The sequence below is a fragment of the Triticum aestivum genome, chromosome 5B (assembly GCF_018294505.1).
Source record: "Triticum aestivum cultivar Chinese Spring chromosome 5B, IWGSC CS RefSeq v2.1, whole genome shotgun sequence".
In the NCBI taxonomy this organism is placed as follows: Eukaryota; Viridiplantae; Streptophyta; class Magnoliopsida; order Poales; family Poaceae; genus Triticum; species Triticum aestivum.
In genome coordinates, this window is record NC_057807.1 from 461,097,810 (window position 1) to 461,108,332 (window position 10,523).

Below are 10,523 nucleotides of genomic sequence, written 5' to 3' on the forward strand. Positions count from 1 at the left end.
CGCCGCACAACAACCTCCTCCTGCGTGAGTCCATCTCCGTGCATCGGACGCCGAGCCTCCACAGCGCCATGCCGCCGATATCCGCCGCCATCAATGTGTGAGATGAAGCACCGCTCCACCATCCCCCCAGCCATCACTTACTCCAAAACGATGCCCCCCCGGGAGGGAAAGCGATAAAACGCCATCATCGTCCGAACCGAAAGACCCAGATCTAGGGCTTCCCCCGTAGCATCCCGAGCCTGATGACGCAGACTGCAATGACGATGCCTCGACAAGGGAACGACATCTAAGACGCCGCTATCGTCCGCCATGACCGTAGTCGGCGCGATTTTCATCGACAGTTGCTCCACCAGACATGCGCCGCTGACGTCGCTGGTCCCTTCAACCGGAGCAAACTCCAAAACAATGCCCTAAAGAGGGACTACAACGCAAAAGCGCCATCATCGTTCGATCCCAAGGAGATCTAGGGTTTCCCCTGGAGTTGCCCGCGCTGTCAAGGACCAGACAAGGGTAGAATCCCGCGGATCTGCCCAGCTGCCGACGAGTCGCACCCACCACCGTGCCGACGGCAGACCAGCGATCAAGGCCCACGCATGGGCATAGATCCGGTCGCGCCGCCGCGAACCGATCCGGTCACGCCGCCGCGAACCGACCGGTCACGCCGCCGCCGTCCTTGTCGGCCGCGACGCACCAGATCGCGAGACCTCCTGCCACGGGGAAGCGAGGTCGCCGATGCGCCACCATCCGCAGCCTACCGCGCGGCCGATCTGCCGCCGCCTCAAACCTCCGGCGTGCGCCGCGCTGTGGTGCCCCGTCGCCGCCGCACCACACCTCGGAGCAGCCACGTCCGCCCGCGAAGAACTGTTGCACGAGGAGGCAAAGGGGGCCCCGCCGCCGCCGACGCCGGCCGGGCTTCGCCCGGTCGCGCCCTGTGGCGGCGGCGAGGGAAGGGACGGGAGACGAGAAGCCTGCCGGCGGGGATTTGGGGGCGCCTCCCGGTCGCCTCGCGGGGGCGACTCGGGAGGGCAGTTTTTTTTATCGGAACCAGTCGATGATGCCCACATGGCACTCAGATTCTAACAAATTCCTTTAGGATTCGTGTAAAACAGAATCAACATGGACCAAGGCGCGTGGGCGATGTGCAAACATGCCACACGTGTGGACGTTATCATTTGGAAAAAAGAAAAGAATTTCAGGGTGGCCTACGTAAGCCCTCTCCTCACGTAACACGTAGGTGCCTAGAATAAAAATCATGAGTGCTCGTCAAAGGCGTCAATCCACCATTTTCAAACTTGCCAACGCATATGCATGCCAGCATGCGTGCTCTTGAAGCACTTCAGCAAAGGGGTAGGCAACATATCATTTTCGATGCTCAATTTTTTCTTACTTCATTAATGGAACGCGCGTGCTGCTTGTCGATTGTCGCCTTTACCAGCTCGGGTCCTCGTCGTCGTCGTTGGACTGCTTACCCGTCGAGACTCATCGCTCCACCATCCGAGCTGCCTGACGTGCTGCGTTATCATGGCCACTCAGAAAAAATATCCACTTCTCCCGTCCTCGGTCGAGCTGAGCATCTCTCCGGCCGTCCCATTCTCTCTGGTCTCTGGCGAGCTGATCGTCTTCTCTCCGCCCAAACCCAGCAGCATCAGCAGCAACTCTCCCCTCTCTACGGAGCCTCTTCTCCACCCTCTTCCCTGTCAACGACGGCACGGACAGGACCACCTGGCCAGGGTGACGCCCTCCCCTTGTCCTCATAACCTTCCCCGCCCAGATCCGGTGGCGGGGAGCTCTGGAAGGCAGTCTCTGGCCATGGCAACGGCGGCACGCTCCTCCGGCGTCCAGTTTCTCGACTAGCTCGCACCGCCGCTTGAGTCACTGACCCCCACCGCCTCTCTCTCTCTGGTTCCAGGGCAGCGCTGTCGAGAACTTGCGATTTGCCTCCGCTACTGGGTTGGGATTGCTTGCTCTCACTCACAAAAGCAGCAAGCTCACCAAGCTCGTCGGAATGGCAGGGGTGTTGGACCTGCTCCTCGGCAAGCTCACCATGCTGCTCAGCGACGAGTACAAGATGCTCACAGGGGTGAGGAGGCATGCCTCCTTCCTCAAGGATGAGCTTAGTGCCATGAAAGCTCTCCTTGACAAGATGGAGATTATGGACAAGCTTGATCCCCCGACCAAGAACCGGAGGGACCATATAAGAGAGATGTCCTATGACATGGAGAACTGCATCGATGACTTCATGCATGACATTGAAGGTACCCATTTAAAGGCAGGCTTTGTTAGAAAGATGGTTCAGCGTCTTAGGAGGCTGGGGAGACGTCATAAGATAGCGAAGAGGATCAAGGAGCTCAAGGTTCTTGCGGTGGAAGCAAATGCTCGACGCGAGAGATACAAGATTGATGGTTGCATCAATTCGAGTCGTGGTGTTGCGGTTGTGGATCCCCGGATGTCGGCGATCTACAAGGATGCGGCATGCCTGGTGGGTATTGATGGCCCAAAAGAAGAGCTTGTCAATTGGTTAATGGATTCACAGAAGAAACTCAAAGTAGTTTCTATTGTGGGGTTCGGAGGTTTGGGTAAAACTACACTTGCCAAATAGGTGTATAATGAGATTGGAGGGCAATTTAACAGTAAGGCATTTGTTTCGGTCTCCCAAAGACCTGATATGAAAAGCCTTATGGGTGGGGCCTACAATTCAAGCTTGGACTGCAGGAGTCTTCTCATGCTCACGAGCTGCAAGACTTCATTGACCAGCTTAGAGAACACCTCAAACATAAAAGGTATTTGTTCTTCTCTTGATAGCTGTATGATTTCCCGAGAGACATTTACTTTTAAACAGTTGTACCCATGAGTCATGACGAAGAGATTTTGTTAGGCCAATCCAAAATATTGTGTGGCGGTTCGGCTATAAAAAACTTGTGCTGGTTCATAAAGATTAGTATTAGGATCAAAACTGTAAACACAAAGCATGTTTATATGTCTTATTCTTGTAGTCCATTATAATAAATGAACCTCTATGTGGCAAGCATATAAGTCGTTATAATCTGGGACAATAAAATTAGGACATTGAACCCCCAAGGTTTCCTTTCATTACAAACTTTGCCATATTTCTATATGTCCCCCTTATTTTTGAAAGACAATGGTCATCATCCTTTACTATGTTTGTTTCCTTCGTTTTAGTTTTGATGCTTTCTCTATACCTTATAATCGTATACGAACATAATTTATGAATAACTTGTGCAAAAATTGCAATAGGTACTTTATTTTATTGGATGACTTGTGGGATCAATCGACATGGAACATTATTAGTTGTGCCTTTCCTGAAAATGATAATGGAAGTAGAGTAATGGTAACCACACGATTGGATGACGTAGCTGCCAGGGCGTGTCACAATGACCGTGCCTGCCTTTACATAATGAAGCCCCTTGGAGAGCAAGACTCAAGAAGATTATTCTTTAATAGAGTATTTGGGTCTGAAAATGTCTGCTCGATACAATTCAAAGAAATTTCAGTTGAAATTCTCAAGAAGTGTGGCGGATTGCCACTTGCAATTATCACCATAGCTAGCCTATTAGCTAGCCATGAAGCAGGATCTTCAAATGGATGGGAGAGCATAAAGAATTCTCTTGGCGCGAAGATTGCCACAAAACCCACCTTGGACGAGATGAGGGGTATATTAAACCTTAGCTATACGCATCTTCCTATTCATCTCCGACCATGTTTTTTATATCTTGGCATGTATCCAGAAGACCGTTTGATCATTAGGGATGACCTAGTTCGACAATGGATAGCCGAAGGATTTGTTTGTAATTTGCATGGAGCAGATTTGGAAGACGTTGCCAAGAGTTATTTCGTTGAGCTTATCAATAGAGGTCTGATTCAGCCTGAAGAAACATGCTATGGGGATGTAATTACATGCAGGATACACGACATGATGCTTGATTTGATCCTAAGCAAGAGTAAAGAGGATAACTTCATCAGTGTGGCATATAAGCATGAAGACATGGCAAGATTTAATAGTCGTGAGTACAAAGTTCGTCGATTATCTCTCCAATCAAGTGTTGATGGTGCAATGTCGAAGACCCTTGCTACTAGCATGTCACAAGTCCGATCATATACACAGTTTGGAGAGTCCAAGTACATGCTTCCTCTTCCACAATTTAAGTATCTACGGGTGCTTGCCTTTGAGTTTCCGTTAATTGGAAAACGACAATCGACCTGAGGACAACTGGCCATTTGTTTCTACTAAGGTATTTGAAGGTTTCAGCTTTGTCCGCGGATGTAGCGCTGCCTGTAGAAATTCAAGGGCTTGTGCATTTGGAAATTCTTGAGTTACATTGTCGTCCCATACAAAGGTTCCCATCAGATATCACTCGCTTGGCCAACTTGTTTCATTTGATACTTCCAGAGTGCACATTGCTTCCTGAAGGGATCCAGAACATGAAATCAGTCCGCACCCTGCATTGTTCGGACATCTCAGAGAGTTCTCTGGAGGAAATCAATGGCCTCAGCGAGCTGACCAACCTGAAGGATTTGAAGTTACGTGTGCCCACTTACTTCCCAGGCATGACGATTGGATGTTTCGATGCTTTGCTCTCCTCCATTGGAATGCTTGGAGACCTCAAGCACCTCTCCCTCGAGTGCTGGCATAAATACGATGGCTACGACAGCCAGTTGGACTCATTGTCCGATCCTCCACCCTATCTCCAGACAATCCATTTGAAAGGTTTGTCATTTAATATAGTTCCAAAATGGATTGGTGAGTTACGCTGCCTCCGGATCCTCTCTCTGCGTGTCTTGTACCTGCCGAGTGACATGGTTCGTGTTCTTGGAAAACTTCCCTCCCTCGTCTTCGCCAGGTTCTACGTGTCGGACGTCTCCCAAGACAAGGTGGTGGTCCGCACGGGGTTGTTCCCGGTTCTAGAGTGCTTTGATTTCCAGTCCGATGAAGATGTCACCGCGAATCTGAGCTTCGAGCCAGGAGCTATGCCCAAGCTCCAAAGGCTCGCTCTGGCATTCGACTGGCAAGAGTGGAGAGGCGCCACACCAACTGGCATGGAGTGGGAGTGCCTACTCTGCCTCCTGGACATTGACTTGAGTATTACTACTGTTTCAAGCAATAATAATCTGAAACATAAATACGATACTATGGAGTCTGCATTCAAGGACGCCGCACGGATGCACCCAAGACATCCCTCTGTTACATATTTTTAGATTGGGAAACATTTGGAATCGGCGCACCGGCCGAACGCTCGGCCGGTGCCCCTCGCCCGCTCGCTCTTTTCCACGTACGCTGCCCATACGTTTTTTTTCTGTACTTCTTCTTCCTCGCGCAAGCGCCTTCCCCTGGATGCATTGTCCCCTCCCCCCTCCCCCTCCTCCTGAGCTGCGACTGGGCCACCACGACCTCCATCGCCGGCGGCCAGGCTCCCCTCGCCGGCTGCGATGGCTGCCTGCCGCCATGGCCAGATCCATCCCCTACCTCAAGCCTTCACGCAGGCGCATCCCCTCCCCCCTTCCCCCTTCCTCCCGGGCTGCGACTGGGCGACCACGATCTCCATCGCCGGCGGCCAGGCGCTCCCTCGCCGGCCGCCATGGCTGCCTGCCGCCATGGCTGGATGCACCCCGTGTATACTAATGTTGCAACTGTCACCTAAAACAGCTTCAACAGCTGTTGAAAAAAGCTTCAACCATAGACAGAAAAGCTTCAATGAAACTGCACAACAAGGGGAAGCTGCAACCGCAGTTGGATTTTGTTACTACTGGCGAAGTTTTTTGCTACATCCATCAGGCGGAGCTGCGACCTCGCGATGATGACAACGACGATTTTTGTTGCAACCGTAGTAGATTTTTGCTACTACCGCTGAAGTTTTTGCTACATCCATGTAAGGCAGAGTTGCGACCTCGCGAAAGACGGCGACGGTGTTTGATTTTTGCTGCAACCGTAGTTTTTTTTGCTACTACTGGTGAAGTTTTTTGCTACATCCATTCCAAATGGCGTTGATTGACCGACGGCCGCCGTCGACATAATTTCCTGCAGCGAGCATCAATGGCGAGGGGCGGCGGCCGAGCTACAACCGCGCCGTCAAGAGCTGCAAACGCAGGTGGAGTTGTTGCATGGGAACTGGCGATGAAGACAGCCGGCGAGGGCGGGGACCGGCGACGAGGTCGGCCGGCGAGGACGGGGTCCGGCGGCGACGAGGAATACCAGTGAGGGTGGGGACCGACGACCACCGGAGGGGACAAGAGGCGCGGCGCCGCGCTCCCCCGAACGGGATATGCGGATCCAACCAACTCCGCGAGGAAGAAGAGAGCTGGGGGCGATTTGTTTTTTTTTTCCGCTTGGATCCAACGGCCGCGTGGCCTAAATCGAACGCCCCGGGCTGGACCGGCCGAAACTTTCGGCCGGCGCACCGGCGCCTATAAGCGCCCTTTTAGATTTATTCCGTTGATCGGCGTCTCATTTGTAACTTAACCAATTCCCTGACACTTTGATGTCTTAATAAATTTATTTATTACGATATCTCTTGTGTATTTGATTTCTTGAGTTTTGTAAACCCCATACAATTCAGCTTTATTGACCCAGATCGACACTCAGCAGACCCTTTGACAAATGATCCGTCGAGTTTGGAAATGCTTCGTCTCATGAAAAGAAAATTTTGTTGTGAAGAGAGAGAGACATCTCTCTGTACTGCTCTTTATATGCGTCTCTCTTTTGAGTTGAATCTTTTAAGCCAGATTACCAGAAGCTGGGTGTGCCTTCTGGTACGGACATGCTAGGTACTACTCCCTCCGTCCCGAATTACTTGTCGCATAAACGGATAAAAATGGATGTAGAACTAAAATACGTCTAGATACATCCATTTTTTCGACAAGTATTTTCGGACAGAGGGAGTACTAGGTTGTAAACATGCAAATTTTCAGTAGAATTCGGGTATAAAGTTAGGTTTGACCTAGTCAAATGACTGTGCATGTCGCTGATCTTGATGCTAGATCGAAGGGCCCTGGTACCATTGTTCTTCCAAACTTTATTGCCGACAAATATAAATTCATCCTTCATTGGATGAACTTGTTATTTATGGGACCTCCATCGGTTCAGTTCCAATGACTTATGTAAGATGTACGTATATGGTAAGGCTAATTCATTTGTAGATCACGCTTTAGTCCATAGGTTGTCTTTTCAAATTTGAAAACTCTCAACTAAGGTCAACTATGGTATTTAGAAACAAATATTACAAATCCATAGGAAAATGGTAAAGAAATCAACACAAACGGAGATCAGATAAAACCGGTACACGAGCGGATATGTGATTCTTTGAAAGAATTTGCACTGGATTTTGCAGGGGGTTTGAAGAAGGCTTTCGCCCCAGCTTACAGCGAGGATGGATCGGGTGCAGGCAATTGATAATAGGATGCCCAGACTCAGCTCCGGATACGAACTAAATCTCTGCTCTTCATCCGCCGGACCCCCGTGTGCGCATTCGTCCAGGCCTTTTGCTTTTGACGATCAGCCTTTGTGGTAAGCTCTGGCGCCGCGCCGCCGCCCGCTGGGGACACCTGCCGATGGTTCTTCGCCGCCGCAGCGGGCGTGGTCGGATGGACTCAGCCGTGGCGAGAGGTGTGGAAACGGTGCGGGAACGGCGAATGCGGAAGCGGCGTCAATGAGGGTACACTCGGTCGGGTCGAGGCACCGGGGGAGTGCTTGGTTGCCTGCATACAGTCCAACCAGACCCGCGCGGGAAATACCTATTTAGTAGCTCACATAGATCTGCATCGTACGCTTCTTAAAGCACCTCTGGGCCTAGCTGACTGGAAACGCAACAGTCTGCAGTTTCTTTGGAGCCAGGCCGAGCGGAAGGGCAGCCAGCTGGAAACAAAGGGAGGGATGCGAGGTGTTTAAGTGGTGTCTTCTTCAAAACTTCTCTCTTCTATGCCCCTCTAATCTACACAACGATGCTTCGATTCGTGGTAAGCTCTACACGGAAAAGATGCACAATGATGCTACGGTTCCATTCAGGTGATCGGTTTGTAGTTTCGTCGGCCCTAAGTTTTTAACCTCGTTTTCCCGTTTGGAGCTATTCTGGACGAATTTTGTAAATTTGTCGTGCACGATCGATCATTTGAAATTTCCTTTGACCAGCAGCCTAATCTCCCAGTTCCTCACAACATTCGTGTTGTAAATTTTTAGTTTCGACGATCTTAGTTTTGTCTCTTTTTGAACAGCAGTCTACTGCACTGACGCCGCCATGTCGAGCTCCTCTATCCTCTGCTCAGAGCCCTCCTATTCGTCCCTCTCGACGCCGAAGACCTTCCCTTGATCTCCTTGCCCGCGTGCTACTACACTAGAGTCGTTTCTGGCGTCGTTCATCTCGGCCTACTCACTGTCGTACTCCTACTACACTGACGCTGCAATGACGCGCACACTGCTTTCTTGTGTCCTATGCCTTCGCGCACACTGCAGTTCACCGCGCCGCTGACGGGGTCGATCATCTTCGCCTCCTCTCTCTCGCCCTACTACATTGGAGTCGTTTCCGGCGTCGATCATCTCGGCCTCCTCTCTCGTCCACTGCACTCACGATAGCATGGCGCGAGCACTGCATTCTTCTCCTCTGTCCACTGTCTTTGCGCGAGCACCGCAACTAGTTCGCCGACGGTGTCGCTCGCCGTGCCGCCGACGGGGTCGCTCGTCCACGACTCCATGCTTGTCATGTCGGACACGACGCCACGACCACTATCCACCGTAGTCGCCATTGTCTGGCGCACACTGCACTTCTTCTCCCCTTCCCTCTGCTAGCTCTTAACCCTGTCTGCTAAGTGAAGTGCTACCTCTTAATCATACCTCATGCGTGCAACCAAACACCAAGTTCATGTGCCGCTTGGGCCAATGCAGGCAACCAAACAAAGCGCACTTGCGTACTACCTAATGCAGGGACCCTAGATGCAGGCAACCAAACAACTCGCAGATGTCGCATATGAAGCTATTTTTTCAGAACCAGGCTGAGTTGAGATGTGTATGCAACGCAACTACTATTTACTATGGCAACCAAACACGCCCTGGGTGTTTCTTCAGAGAGGTCAACTGTGCAAATGAACGTTTCTTTAGGAGCCTCGTTTGAGCAAATGATGTCATCAGAGAGTGTTTCCTCAAAATCTCACTTCAAGGGAACACTGGGAAATTGTCATGTTAATACAGAAATACTCTATTTGTCATGCTATTATAGAAAGTTTTGCCATGTTGAAAAGAAATGGTTGTCATGCTTAAGGATGGCAATGGGTAGGGTATGGGCAGGGTAGAGCAATACCATACCCATACCCGTATAGTCAGTGGGTATAAAATTCTATCCATACCCATACCCATGGGTATGAAACTTTACCCATACCCATACCTGACACGTACCCGTACCCATTGCGTATCCAACGGGTAGAACAAATAGTACACAAGTTGTTCACAATTTTACGCTCATTAATAGCACATTTGACAGAAAATAAATTATCTCAGCTCAATGACAGGTTGATGAGTAAATGACCACTATCAAATTTAGAAATCACATCATACTTTTAAGTTAATAGGAGTAGATGAGTCACATGACATATTAATGACTAATAGACGACAACTTAATATTAGTTCACAGATGGGCAAGGTATGGGTTTACCCGCGGGTACAGGGCTATACCCGTACCCTACCCATGACTTAATGGGTAGGGTATGAATACTATCCATGGGTATAAAAGTGTGCCCATACCCTACCCATATGGGTACGGTACCCGCGGGTACCCGTACCCATGAGTAAAATTGCCATCCTTAATCATGCTACTAAAAAGAATTATTAGAAAATTACTATGCTGCTGCGGAGTAAATTGACGTCGATTCTATAACAATTAGGAAACATTTTCTGATGGTACGCAAACGCAAATGTGGGTGCGACCAAGGCAAAGTAGCCCGACATCTCGATATTTCCAAACACACAACACAACGGGATGAATTTGATTTAGGATTTGCAATGACACAATGACAGCATGCCTACCAGTGGCGGGTGTCAAAAGCACATCAATTGCAGGCAGGGCTCCCAGGGCGCCCGCCATGGACCTCCCGCTACTGATAACATGTCATCAGTGGTAGGCGGGCTCCCGCCACTGGTAAAGACCTAGCAGTGGCGGGCTTTACCTAGCGCCCGCCACTAGCAATTCACTAACTGCACAAACTACCAATGGCGGACGTCACTATTCAACCGCCATTCACAGGGAAACATACTTGTGGTGGTCCTTATTTCCCGCCCGTCACTGATATGATTTTACAAATTAAAAAAAATGCACCTACCGACGGCGCAGCGGCGGCGGCCATGCCTGCTCGGAAATCTGGCACGCACGCATGCACGCTTTGTCTAGCCTGCCACCACCGCCGCATGCTTTGGATCCGCCGCCCCATGTGCCCTCGTTGGATCTGCCTACACGCCCGCTAGATCTGCCTAGTGCTCTGAATCAAATGAACAAGTAAGGAAGGGAATCAGGCAGAGAATATGAGAT

General features: G+C 50.3%; 1 pseudogene; it reads left to right on the forward strand.

Annotated features, from left to right (window-relative positions):
- The first annotated feature begins 1,507 nt into the window (after positions 1 to 1,507).
- Positions 1,508 to 5,337, forward strand: LOC123112468 (disease resistance protein RGA5-like; annotated as a pseudogene).
- The last annotated feature ends 5,186 nt before the right edge of the window (positions 5,338 to 10,523 follow it).